General features: G+C 44.5%; 1 protein-coding gene across 1 annotated transcript in view; it reads left to right on the top strand.

Annotated features, from left to right (window-relative positions):
- The window catches only part of AGBL4 (AGBL carboxypeptidase 4), a 1,392,624-nt gene that overhangs the window by 1,195,730 nt on the left and 181,941 nt on the right, over positions 1 to 14,953 (top strand). The window lies entirely within an intron of this gene.

Raw genomic sequence — 14,953 nt, 5'->3', positions numbered from 1 at the left:
TCTGGCTATTCTGGGCTGTAGAGAGGACCGTGGTCAACCAAGTGAGTCAGAGCAGTTCCCAGGGCACAAACCCACATTTATCCCCTATCTCCTGGGCAGTGCCTCCTGAGAGATACACACACAATCTGTCCCTAGATCTCCAGACCACTGTTGTCTTTTTATTCTTAATCATACCGTCTGGCAATAGATATCCATCCTTGGTCCTAAATTATACCATTTCCCACGGACACAAGGAACTGCTGATTTATAATTATGGAGTTGAGTGTGGTCCCGTGGACAGGTCACTGGCCTGACGCTTATTGGCTTGGGTTCTAGTCCCTTTCTCTGCCACTGACCAACTGTGACACCTTGGCCAAAGCCTGTCTCTTTGTGCCTCAGTTTCTCCATTTCTGCAAGGCGGCTAATGCTACATTGTAAAACACTTTGATATATACAGATGAAATGCACTGTAGAAGAACCAAATTTCATTATGTGTTGTTGTTGTTGTTACTAGTTTACCCAGAAGAAAGGCACCTCAAATTTCTCAGTTCTGCTTCCTGGGTTTAAAGCTCTATTCTATTCTTTCTTCCTTTCTCATATCAGTTTAGAGGGATAAGAACCAAGAGGAACCTGCGTTCTAATCCAACCAGATTACCGAGCCAATTGCTTCATTATCTGATATCTCAGTCAGCTCAGCAGGAAATTTTCAATACAAGGCAACATTTCAGTAGAGAAGTGTTTTGGGCCAGATCCTTATCATTGATGTAGCTCCATTGAAATTAATGGAGCTGGGTCCATTTACACCAAATGAGGGTCTGGCACTTTATTTGAGGGGTGGAGGAACCCAACCCTTTAAGGCTCCTTTGCTAATTTCCAAAGCAGAAAATCAAAGTTGCCCTTTGAAAGGAAGGTGATTCAAGCTCTGCAATGATGTATTTTATCATGACAGTTATAATAATTCAGTGGACGTTTTAGAAGGGGTTAGAGTAGCTGAAAAAAAAAGAAGTGATGTGACTGTATTCTGAATATGACACAGAGGGAAAGGGCAGCAATTGTAATATTTAATTTTATTTTTCAAAGGATACGTAGGTGGAGAAGTGGAGATTCTCATTTCAAGGGCAAACTATTTTTTTCCTTAAAAACCAAAAGATGCTGATTGCTTGATCCGATCTCAGCCTGGTTTTAGACTGTTTGTTCTGAAGATCATTCTCCAAGTGGCCTGGTTACTTTGTAACAAGATTAGAGGACGAGGGAGCGATGCTGCGAACTGCTCAGTTGCACTCCAAGGACTGTGGGAAAGTGCGATTTGGAGTACATTGGCTACAGAGGAGCATGAAGAGCCCCATCTGACCTCTTGCTAGTATGGCAAGGAGTTGAGATTGCTCACGAGTGGATTAATGTTTATAAAACACATATTTAACCATTATTAGCCACTTGAGTCAAACTGGAATATACCGTGACTGTATAGGAACGTGGCAGGGGCTTTCTTAACAGAGGGTTTGCAAACGACATAGTTGATTTCTACTGTATTGCAATAGTAAAGGATTTATAATACAACAGTCAATGGGATTTTATATTATTAGCAAAAATAAATTCCAGTGTAATATGCTGGTTCTGAAAAATAGAAACTCATCCAAGTGAGAGATGTGTCTAGCGTTGGCTGGGTTCAGCACCAGAACTGCCGGTTGAAGTCAATGGGAGCTATAAATGGTGATTGCTGCTCTTTGAATTGAGCTCCAAAATGAAGCCAGTATGCCTAATAGGCCCCAAGTAATGAGCAAAGTTTCCGTGTAGGTCAGTGTGGGTATGCAGACTTTTGACGTATATTATGTATTGCTTCTCCAGATTGTGCATTGGGCAGACGTGTTTATCTTTTTCATCCTGGAGATCTGAAATAGGGTCGGCTGGGTTTTGAAAACCGTTCTACCCTGGTTATGCTGAGGTCTTGGGAGACGCTTGAATATCTCAGGGTTTGCAATGGAGCTGGGGAGCTATTAACAAGGCCGGTACAAAGACTACGGTGTACTCTGGGCACCCGGTCCCGGAGTGCCTAGGAGAAAACACCATCTGGCTTTGCAGACTGGCTGACTTCAAAGGGTCTGTGCTAATTGAAGCACAGCTCCTTAACACACTGTACAGAGCCATCCTGCATGAGCTGGGGGATGGGCTGGATGATCTAGTAGGAATTTTCCTTTAGCGTTGGCCTGAGTGTGATGCCAGCTGGCATTCTCCTTCAGGACATAGCATTAGTACAGAGAACATAATCGAACTTAGGTTAACTGGCTCTGTTCTGCAGATAACTTTGTTAATGTGATGCAACTGGTGTAATCTACACCAGATTGTGGTGTTAGTTTCATGCTCCGGACTGCATCTAGCATGGAATTGATAAGGCAGTCCAAGGACAGCACAGATAGATCACACCTCCCAGGAATGCCTCTTATTCAGCTAATGCTTCCTTCCACTTGTCCGAGTAGACATAGTGAGGGGCAGTGGGTGGATGGTGAAGTGCCCCCCCTAAATATCACAGACAGCAAGAGTCACAGTTGGACACATTTCCCTCAGGAGCTGTTAAATGCACAGGAAACGTACGGAGCTGTTACCAGTTTACTTTGGGTCAAAATTCTCAAATCTGCCCAAAGTTAGGGCCCCTCAATACATAGATAAGCTTCCAAATAAAAGTGGTCTGATTTCCAGGGGTGCTGAGCACCTGTAGTGCCAAATGACCTCTGCATCTCTGACAACCAGCCCACTTGCATATAGAAAATAAGATAAAATCAGTTGCTCCAGTGTGGAGTTATTTAAGCCTTGCCACAGCTTTCTCTTAGGATTTATTGCTTCCAGTGACAGTAAATTCAAGTTTATTTTAAATTGTACCAATTCGTTGCATTACTTGTGAAGGTATCCGAGAGAGAGAGAGCTGAGGAGCTGAAGTCGTCTATCTACAGGTCAAGGTTCAGCCCTAGGGTTGAGTTGAGTAGTTCCACTTTCCAGACCCAGAATTATTATTATTATTTACTTATTAGCTGTATTGCATTAGCATCTAGGAGCTCTAGTCAGGGACCAGGAACCCATTGTGCAAAGCACTGTAGAAACACAGAACAAAACGATGTCAGTGACCCACAGAGCTTTCAATCTCCACCTCTTCTCTACTGAGACTGCCAACAAGTCGGCCAATTATGGAGGAGGATTTCAGTGATGAAGAACTGGGATGAGACCACTTAACACCGTTGATAGAAGTCACCATATAATGACTTTTACCAACTACTGACCAGGACTGCCTTCAGCTCGCTAAACTAGAGGTGGAGTGATCAATAGTCCATCATTTAATCACTGAGTCATCCAGTTCCTATAAATTAGAATTAAAAAGAGGTAAATCACTTGTCTGAGCAAAATTTTTGAGTGGGAATGGAGTTGAATAATAAATATGGACCAGAGTATTTTTGTAAGGACAGTTGAGACATGGGAGATTTTAACAGCCATGGGGAGGTATTTTTAAAATCCTTCTTTCCCTACAATTTTCTTAGTAATCTCTCAGAGAGGATTGAAACTTTAAGAGAAGCCTCACTGAAATTTAACTGGTAGTACAAAATAATGGATTGTCAGTCAGACCAATGCAGACAGAAAGGCATATACAGAATGAATGAATGTCCTTGGACTGTTGTAGTTGTAGGCGTTTTACAGTCAGTTTGAGTAACCTACTAGTGTGAATCAGAACAGCTTTAATGTGCAGGGGGAAATGCAGGGCAGGTGTGGCATTAGTTTACAAAGTGATGCTCATATTGGAGCCTTGGAACAGCAAATGCAATGAAATGGATCAATGGAAGGAATTTAATATCAAAATAAATAATCCTGGGTTACTGAACCGACTATACTGTTCATGTTCTTATTTAATTCAGTTGAGCCTCCCATTCTTAATTTCCTGCAAGTTGCCACAAATTCCAGTTTGCCAAAGTGGAGTGCTGCAGAAAGGGGAGCATTGAAGCTGAATGGAAGTCTAACTGGCTGTAGAGGAGCAAGGAGTTGCTCTCTTGACAATGCCAAAACAAATCAAGGAGTCGTGAGACTGAAAACCACTTCTCACCATCTTTGATATCCAAATGGTGCATCACAAAGGATAACGAGCTACACATTCTTCCTTGAGGAGTGTCCCTTGTGGTTGTTCCACTTTAGATATCTTGATGCCTTGCGCTTGTAATCCGAGATTAGTGATAGCAGTGTCTGGTTGGGCCACGCACATGCCGTGGCCATCTCGCGCCACTCTGAGCGGTTACATAGTGGTGCGCAGCCAATTGTCTCTCAGTTACTTCTTTGGCTTGAGTTGGCGCAATCAGCAGCACCCTTTCTTCAGAACAAATTTATAGTAGATAATTCATAGTAGTAGTGTTACTTTAGTTGTAATTAGTTTCCCTATCCCCTTGCCCTACTCTAATTTCTTTAATTTCATCCAAAAAATGTGTTTTCCTTCTACCTTCCCTATCCACCCCTGTCTCTCCAGCAGGCATCCGGCCCTAGCCTCAGACAGGGTTTACCCTGTTTTTCTCTAGGAGACCGACTCTCACAGGCATGCCCAGCTCACCTGGTTTTAAACACTGCCTGACTTGCAGACTCTCCATACCAGTCTCTGATGGCCACGTTCAGTGTGTCCACTGCCTCGGTGAGACACACATTACTCAAAAGTGCCTACTCTGCAGAAAGTTGGTAGCCAGGACTAGAAAAGCCAGGGATCTCCAACTGAAGCTCCTCATGATGAAGAAATCCCTCAGACCAGCCTCCAACCCCGAGTCCAGGTTACCCCCGGCCAACAATCACCAGCGGCAGCCTCTGACAAGGGCTCTGCTCCAACAACAGCTGCCAAGAAGCCTACTCCTAGAAAGCCTACAAAAAAGCGGCCACAGACATCCTTGCACCGAGAATCCCCTAAAAGAACGTGATCTCCAACTGAAAAATCTGCCCCGGGACAGATGGCACCAAGCGCGCCAGACTGCGAGGCACCAGGAACATCTGGCACCAAGACTTCCGGAAGGGCTAAAGACCCTACACAGGCAAGCTGTAATGGAGGTTCACACACTAAAGTGAAACCTTCCAACTCAGCACCCATGGAGCTGTAGAAGATCTCAGCACCGAGTGGTACAATGGTGCCACCTACTGTACCGATGCTGCACAGCTCTAAATCCTCGGCATCGGCAGCTTCAACTCATGCTCCTGGGCCATCCACCATGCCGTCTCCAGCACCGAGCCTCACAGTACCACAGTAGTTCATGAGGCACGTGGACCTGATAGTGGCCTCAATGCCTGAATCTCCTTTACTGGGCACCAAGGGCACCTCATCCAGATCGGCATCAAGCCATCTGACTATTCCCTGAAGATCAGCCCCCCTGTCTCCAGTGATGAGGAAGAAGAGGATGATGCAGTAATGTATACTCCTCACCCAAGCCAGGACCATCTCATCACCAACCTCCTGCTGATATGAGGATGGTATGGTCACCCCGGGCACTGCCCCACAGACCATTCCCACCTAACTGGTCATACTGGGATTCATGGGCAATGTATAGGGCCCAAAACTGCAGGCCCCTTAGCCTGCCTACATCCAGAACACTCCAGTCCCCTTCACCAACTCTCCCGGCACCCTCAGAAACACAAGAGGAAGACCCTGACAAACCTGAGGACACAGCCGAACATGATGCTGCCTACTCACCTCTCATCTTTGTTGCCAGCCAAAACCATAATGCCACCACCCACTATTACGGGGGATGATTTCAAATGCTCTCAGGGCCTCTTCAAAAGGGTGGCGGAATCCCTAGACATTTCACTGGCACAGCTACCAGAAGCCCAACATAAGCTCATGGACATACTCTAGGCCTCCCCAGCAGCAAAGATAGCCCTGCCAATTAATGATGCTATCAGGGAGCCTGGGAAAATCATCTGGCAGACTCCAGCTCATGCACCTCCCTTGTGTAAGAAGTCTGACAAAAAATATTATGGGCCAGCAAAAGGATGTTCTTTGAGATGGTTGTCCCTGCAGGTGCTCCACTATTCTTTCTCCTCCTTTCTACTTTGGAGTTTCAGGCCGATTCTCTGAGGCAGAGAAGGAACAGGGAGATGGCTGGCTGCGCATCGCTAAGTAACCGCTAGGAGTGGCACGAGACAGCTACGGCATGTGTGCGGCCCAACCAGGCACAGCTCCCAGAAATCTCCGATTACACGCGCAGGGCATCAAGACACCTAAAGTGGTGCACTCACAGGGACAACCATCTCGAAGAATCTCAGTGACTGCACAATGTGAGTAACCTTCTTGTCTGCTGTAGGTGCTGCATTGTGCCAAGGGGCCTTTCAGGTGTCCAATTGACTGGCAGCAACCACTTCACCACTCTTGAAAGAAACTTAGAGTTCTGTGCAAGGGATAGATAAGAGTGCTTAGGAAGAAATGGCATTTATTCTGAATAAAGATGCATCTGCAGCCTCCCTACTGGGACATAATCCTCTCAGTACTAGGGTTATTTCAATCAACCTTAAAAGACTCCTTGTAAATCTGGCTATCATTCAAGCTCATTCACCAAGTGTAACTGCCCAGGCTGATGAAACTAAATGCAGCCAAGTGCAGAAGCTCATTGCTACTGCATGGAAACAAGATGTAGTGCTGATTTCTGTGTTAAATTGCACCTAAGGAACCAAAGGAGAATAAAAAAGGATGAGCCGGATTTTGAAAAATGGTCCGGCACAATACTATGCATGCATCTGTGCATGAAGTTACCACACCAACCTACTCTCATTACTCCCCTCAATTGGCTGGTCCATGAAGAAGATGACAACTTACCACTGCTCCCAACTAATCAAAGCAGTGTTTTAGTGCATGCGAGGGAGGTCTGTACTGTGGTGATGAAGGTCCTGAGTTCAGACCTTGTCGATGATCTGGTTAGGTGGTAACAGATGCTCACTTTGTTTTCTTAAGCACAGTGTTGATGTACACCTGACCTTTGGAAAATCTGGTCCTAAATATCCTCAGCCTCTCTCCCCTGTTCCCAAACCACCAGCCCTCCAGACAGCTTCTATTTGTTCCCTCCAACAGACCTTGCACCCTCTTCTGTCTCTTCCTGAATCTCTCTTCCTGACTCTATAGTCTCCTCTATGTAATGTACCTCAACTTCATTGCTGCCTCTCTTTACCTGCTTGACGTCATCTGCTCCCAGTCCCCTCCATCCTAGCTGTTCCGTGCCATTCTCCTCCCCAAAACTACTCACATGCACTTCCAGCTGGCTCCGCGTGTCAGGAACTGGCCTCCGCCACGGAAATTGAATGAGCAGATGCCTAATTAGTCCATTACTTTCCATGGTTAAGATAGCTGAATTGTGATGAAAGTGACTCTACTTTAATCACTAATTCATGACACAGCCGCTTATATCATATATTAAGCTGTTTAGCCTTTAGTAAATAGAATTGCCCCCTTCCCCCCTTATTGTAAATGGCCTGGCAACTGCCCCGTTTGAGTGCTCTTTTAGATAAAGGTTTGTGTGTTTGTTGCTAAAAAAGAGAAAAAAAGCAGCCCGAAAATTAGTTCCTTACCATTGATGATGTGCATGCTATATACAGAGAAGCAGGGCCAGCTCTAGCTTTTTTGCCGCCCCAAGCAAAAAAAAACGGGGGGGGGGGGTAGCCAGACTGCTGAAGCAAAAAAAACCAACCAAACAAAAAAAACAGCAGCTGCAGGGAGCGCGTGGAGGGAGGCCAAGGTGGCTCGCAGGGGGGTGAAGGACAGCGCCTGCCCGCTCCCTCCGCCCCTGGGCAGCCAGGCGCTGCAGCCTACTCGCAGCCGGGCGAGAGGGGCTCCCCCCTCCGGCCTTTGGGTGCCTCTCCCGGCCGGGCAGGCAAAGCCCCTGGGGGCTGCAGGAGGTGCTGGCTCAGCCGCTCCTTTAAAGGCGGCTCGACCGGGTCGGGCTCAGAGTGGCGTGGGAGTGGAGGTCAGTGCAGGCGGCATGGGAGCGGCACGTCCTGGGGAGCCCGGCGGCACGGTGAGCGGCGGGAATCGCTAGTTCCTGCCCCCAGGCCGGGGTCCGTGCCCCTGCAGGGCTGGGCTGGGAGTGGAGCAGGGAGCCGGCCAGGGGTCCGGGGAGTGCTGCCAAAGCAAAAAAATAAATAAAAAATGAACCACAGCAGAGCGGCCGGAATGTGCCGCCCCAAGTTTGGCCGGAATGCTGCCCCTTACAATGTGCCGCCCCAGGCACGGGCTTTCTGGTCTGGTGCCTGGAGCTGGCCCTGCAGAGAAGATGCTGAGCTTCATGAGGTTATGGTACGTTGTTATGGGGTCACAGGCAGTTGTGGCATTCACTATTTATGTATCTGTAGATTGGCTTTGAGATCCTTGCAGGCTGGGCAGAGCTGACTTGAGTGTTTTGGGTGCCAGGAAGGTAGGCCAAGTTCCCCACACACCAGAAATTCACAGTTCCCTCTTCCTGCTCTTCATCCCCACCCCCACCCTATTCTATCAGGGCATGCCCCAAAGAGAAATACCCTGCAGCTATCCTAGGCAGTAAGCCTGGGTGGGGGAGGTTTACAGCAGGAGATCCTTTTCCCTGGCCCCACCCCCAGGGGCAAGAGTAATCAGTCCCCAGTAGTTCATCTTCTCTCTGTTGCCCAGGCTTTTTTTTTTTTTTTATGCAAGGGTGGGCAGTCAGGGGGTGGGTAGTAGGAACAGATGCTCTTCTCCTCACAGCCAGACCTAGTGGGAATGGAATTTAACAGGGAGTGCTGGGTCTTCCTCTCCCAGCCACTCCAAGTGCATGTCTCATGGCTCCATTCCTGGACCGCAGTGAGTGTGGGAGAAGCTAGCACAAAGGCAGTATGGGGGATGGCTAAGAGCAAGTTGGGGAGGGCTAAACTCCAGAGCAATTTTCCTACCTGACTGTACCCTGCGACTTGCTTCTCCCCACCTACTTCTCCCATAGGCCAGGAACAAAGGATTCAATTTGAGGGCCGACCCGGGCACTGAGCATCATGGAGAGCAAGGAAAGCACCACCTTTTACCGCAATGAGCTTCTTTAATACTGAAAGGGAAGCATTAATTATTGGCATTGTTAGGTTTCAGAGTTATGACATTTTGGATGGTGAGTGGTGATATAGCGTAAGGCCTAGAATTTTTCCCTCCATCTTTAGCCTCAAAAACACTGCACTGGGTTCACGCTTGGAAGGGTTTCTTTGCAGCCGAAAAGCTTTTTATTATAAATTATTTAATTTCCGCAGAAGACAGTATAGGGGTAATAATATGGGGTGTCTAAAGGGCAACAAAAGAATCCCCCTTCTTAATAATAGAGTACCCCACTTGATCTCCTTCTAGATTCACTTGGGAACTGTTTATGAATTTCATTCAAACGAACTAGGTGTCGGTAGGAAAACAGGCCATATCTGAAGAGACCTTGAGTGTTCGTAGCTTCCATCTGTTCATTCACATCTTCGCATCCATAATGCTCATTCCTCACTCCTGGCGTACTACATCCGTCAGTATGTCTGATATTCACTGGGCAGTTAAGTGATGAGCCTGAAACAACCAGAGGCAAATCTATAAGGAAGAAAGCCAAGTAAACATCAGTTGCATTTTAAATCTGAATGATTGTTGAGCCTGGTGCTGTTGGGAAGAGAGAAGGAGTTAAGGATTGCTCTCTGTCTTGTGTGATAAATGGCACGTTCTATGTAATACCAATGAAAGGTCAAGGGAATTCCCAGCACGGGGTCTAACCTTTATTTTACTCACTCTTGTACTGTGGGTTTGGAATAAATTCACTAAGTTCTAAGGAATTTACCACCAGAGGTTTTCTCTTTTTGTTGTATTCTTAAATGAGCTCTTTTACTTTAAATCCCCCCCACCCTCATGTTTAGTTAAGAGGGGGAAAAGAATTTTTAAATATTTAGAAGATTTCCGAGGCCAAACAGAGAAGAGATGTTTTCTTTTTGGAGCTTTGAGATTAGTCACGCTGCTGTCTGTTTTGGAAGAATGCCGATATCATAATAGAGAGACCAATCTCGTGGTGTTAATGCGTATGGACTGATATCGCCTGCTCTGTACTGCAGAAATCCTTCCAACTGTAATAAATTGGAAACCCTTTAGTCTAAGAAGAGCGATTATCAGAATCCAACATATTTCTCCCCCTCCCTGTCACCTAACTTTGTGCTCGCTCCTAGCTTTTTGACTTGCATAAGCACCAAAGAGAGAGGGATTATTTAGGGTCGGCCAAGGGTTTATAATTAGGAGTTAATGGGAAGAATTGAATTGGAAAACTTCCCTAGCAGTGAGATCTATTAGACTGGAATATTCTGCCAAGCAAAAAATAGAATCCTCGTCTCTTAAATTATTTAAAACTAGACTAGCCAGTGGTTTTCAACCTTTTCCATACCAGGAGCCCTTTCCCGGGGATCTAGACTCACTCCACAGGTTTAGAACCACGGCCATAAAGAATCACTTGAGAATATACTAGTGGTACTGGCCTTCGAGTATAATAAAGATGACCTAATAAAACCCAGCGTTGTGCCTTGCTATAACATATTACATCCAAGGATCTCAACAGCTTTAGAGATCCTAATGAATTAATCCTCTCAGGCCACTGTGAGATGGGTAAGTGTGGTTATCCCCGGGTTTCAGCGGGGGAAATTGAGCCACAGAAAGGGTAAGCCACCATGTTAAGGCCTCATATTTAAAGTGACAGCACTGCACCTGGCAATAGCTAAGTCAGAATGTACTGAAAAGCAGCATTTAGCTGACAAATGTATTTAGCTAGTAAAAATGCTTGTAATTGTGCAGACTGAGACCAGGATAATCCGTTTTCATGGCACCAAGTGACAGCAGCAAGTTTCAGAGGTCAGTCCTCACCACCACCGTGCCTGCTGCATTACACAGCTGTCTGAGAGCATTATGGGAGTTTTCTTAACTTTTCCCATAGCATTAAGCATCAGCCACTGTCACGTGAGCTCCTTTTAAAGGTTGCTGAGAAGTTCAAATACTTAGCAATCTTTTTGGGGTTGAAAGCGGCTATTTAAATGGATTATACTTTTGCAAACTATAAAGTTTTATTGCAATTGCTTATATTTTACAAAGAACTTGGTGCTGGTGAAAGAGGGTTGAAATCATCTTTTGATGTACTGAGTAGGCAAGGCACTTCAAAGATTCCCTGCCCTGCCAATATGCCTCTTTTGACCCAAAGGGTTCATCTATAACATTAAAAGGGGATTTCATAATTCCTTTGGCCTTTTCAGATGAGACTTCCAACGCACGGGAGAAGAGGATGGTGTTTTAGTGATGTAGATACTTGTCCTTCATATTAAAACCACAACTCATTTCATACAGAGACCCAGCTATATATTATGACAACTTCCAGTCACTACAGATCTGGGCTGGCTTTGAACCTATGATAGACTACAGAGATTTTTCACTTGTAGGTTTCCAGTCCTCTTAGCTGTCTGCTGCCCCTGAAAGCTGTATTTAAAGTCATATAATACTGTGATAGCTTTATGAAGCTGCTTTGCTCATAAGACTTTCCAGCCTTTCCTCAACAAGTTTGGGACTCGCTCACATAGGCGTTTTAAGTCTTCGTGGAAGTAAGAAGAAAAAAATCCATGTTCTAAGTTGTATGGTTCCCGCTTTTGCACGGCACTTAATCTTTTCCAGATAAGGAGGGGGATAATTTTGTTTTTCTTTTAGAAAGACTTTGAGGGACTACAAAAGAGAGGACCATGTAACATCCGCTATACCCTGTGATGAATGACAAAGGTCACAATGGATTATAATCCCTTGGCTGGATTCACTTTTTTGGTTCCTATAACCCAAATTGTCAGGCTTCAGACACCCAGAGGTAGAAAATGCCAAGAGTGCCCAGAAGTGCAGGTCAGCTCAGAGACGCAGAGTCACTTACAAACTATTATTTCCAGTCAAACCTATTTTAATCCAGCGATGATAATGATTTTGTTCTATCGTGGTTTAAAGGACAAATTTTGAAACTGGATGTTAATTCACAACAATGCTATTGTACCCTCCTGCAGAGTAGCTCCTCAGCCTTTTGGAGGAAACCCAGACGTGATTCCACCAATCTACAGAAGAATGGACGTCCATGTAATTTATGGTGTGCATTGCAAATCATTTCCATTCCTCCATTTAATGACATGGCCATTGCTTGTGTTCCAGAGCTCCAATTCAGGAAAGCATCCCTCATCATCCTTTCCTGAATTGGGGCCTAAACCTAACTGTGTAATATAAACTACTGTCGGGTTTTTTTCTCTTTTTTTCTGGAGACGTTGTCTAACAGTCAAAATAGATTTTTCATCTGAACATTGTCTTAGAGATACAGTATGTTCAGTCACATTCCATCTAATAGATGGAGAAAACGCTTAGTGGGTCCAATTCTGAAAAAGCCGAACAGCAAATAGGATAGGGAGAAATAAAATGAAGTAAAAATAAAATCAGTGGAACCGTATCTTCTGGATATATCAGTTCCTGAAAAGAATTAACTTTGACCAGTTAATCAGTACTAATATTTATTACTCAAAGTGTTATCCCTTTTGATCTGACAGGCCTGTTTTGGCTAATTTGTTAAAGATGACAAAAAGGCTCATATTCCCCATGTTCATTCTGACCTTTCTTACTATTAGAAAATTAATTTCAGGACTGAAACAAATGTATTAGTGTTGTCATGAAGAAAGGATGAATACCTTGCCTTCAAGCTGTTTCTTCATATTAATCCATCATACTGTAACGTGATCACTTTTTGACACACATCATCTTACCAAGATACCTTCCACAGTCACACTGACTCTTATTAAATACTGCGCATAAGTTCCAAGCACTAGAAGTTATTGATAGGGATGAATGACAAAAAGTACAAATGCAACAAATATGTTTTTTCCTCTTTTGGCAAAGTTTTATCAGCTCTGGACATGGGTTTTAAGGTTATTTAGAGAAAAACAAGCAAATGCTCAGGTTTTCCCTTGATAATGTTTTACATTCTAACTGACAAACCACTGGTCAATAAATACACCCAGTTAATAACTTTCTTACCAGTGATTTTCATTCACTCTTTCAGGTTTGCTTAGTTGAAACAAGTTTTGATCCAGAAAGATTTTAAAGCTCAGAGGTGGTATTTTCTTGTTATTGTGGAAAGCTTCCCCCCCCCCCCCCCCCCCCCGAGTTTCATTATAACTACTCACTGCAATTTTCCCGTAAATTGCCTATAACTCCCCATAATTTTCCTATAGATTCTTTACCAAATAAATGACATGGACAATATTTTCACATCTGAGCACATCCATTTCAGTAATATATAATAGCAAATATGTGAGCTAGTGGGCCAAATTTACCAATATGTTCTAGCTGATTGACGGTACTCCAGCAACACGGAGCAGCCATAAGTCAGTTAAACATCAATGCAGTGGCACAAAACAGTTCAGAGAACCTGTGAATCTGGTCCATTGTTGGAAATGAGGAGTAAACCTTAGAAGGGTTAGAGGTTCAGGTGGGATAAGCATCTAAATGTTTGGATGTTCATCACAAGCTTACTCAGATGATTTGCTTTTCTTGTAGTAGGTCTGCAAAACTGGGCTAGGTAGCTCAGGAGAACACAACTTTCTAAAGCCTGATTCTCAACCAGGGGTGTCATGAACACAGGTCATCCTGCCCTTCTCATATTGGGAAATGGGAAGAAAGTCCCAGCTCAATGAGAGGGATGCTCCAGCATCATCCTTGTATGAAAAAGGTTGAGAATCCCTGCTCTAACAGTTCAATTGTTTCGTATTTCAGTCCCCAATGTTCAGCACCTTGCAGGATGAAGCCTGAGAAGAGGTAAGTATTACTAGGTGACTGGGTTGTTGTTACTTATTAGCCTTTTTGGTTTTGGAATTTACTCTAGCTTTCCAAAGGATCTTCTTAAACCATAGGCTCTCAATCTGAGGGTCACAAACAGATCTGAGGGAGGGTCACAACCGTTACGAGAATTATATTTCGAAAGCAGTGGCTGTATATATGTATGTGTAGTTAGTGTATATTAAGATCACCATCTGGTGGTGTACAAAAATAACAGCATCCTATTGTTCATAAGTGCTTAGGTTCAATAAAGTTGTTGTCTGCTGCAAATGGCTTCCTGTGTGCAGCTATCCACAGGAACCACCTTCCTCTTTTTATGACTAAATGGGGGGGAGGCTCCTGAAACTACGGGAAGGGTAGCCCAACATTTTTTTTCTGTTGTAACATGGGATCAGAGTATGGAAAAGGTTGAGGACCCCGACTTAAACCATGAGGTAAGGAGTCCCAGATGTGCACTTTGATGAACTTGATTCGCAGTCCCAAACTACATGAGACGGGAGAGACATTTGTAATTTTAATTGCCGTGATGCTCATGACTTATTGGGTCCCTGAGTCCATCCGAAGTAAAGCTGGCAAGGTTGCTAGTTACACAGTATCCTGCGTCGTTGAATTTATAATTTGGCGTTAGAACGAAATACAAGTCTCTCTGTCATTCTGTTCCTTTTTCAGATATTAAATAGGGAGTAGCCTTTTTCTTGAATGGTGTTTGAGGAACAAGGTGATGTTTTTAGAAGAGCTATGGAAATGAGTAAAAATCATGAAGCCATACAACAAGAGTAAACATGTATCCAAATGGAGCTCTCCAAATAATGTTTGCCATGCATGCAGCCTAAAATTTGGGTCATAAATTAAAGCACTCAATTCACTGATGGGAATGACGTTCAAACAGGGAAGAAAATGTTGTTCTTTTTCTGATGTATGTATTTATTTATTTATTTGCCAGGGTGCGGTAGGTGTAAAACATGGCTTTTATCAGGCCCGAGAGTAAAATGTCAACAAAAGGATAATCCTGCTGCTTTGTAGGAGAGTAGGGGCCCGATCCAAAGTACACTGAGGCCAGAACTAACCAAGGGGATTCTCCGATTATATGGTGTGTTGTGAAGGTGACCCGTGTGGTCTCTCCTTATTGTACCCTCCACC

Source organism: Chrysemys picta, chromosome 8 (assembly GCF_011386835.1).
Source record: "Chrysemys picta bellii isolate R12L10 chromosome 8, ASM1138683v2, whole genome shotgun sequence".
Lineage (NCBI taxonomy): Eukaryota > Metazoa > Chordata > Testudines > Emydidae > Chrysemys > Chrysemys picta.
This window is presented reverse-complemented; position numbering and strand designations above follow the sequence as displayed.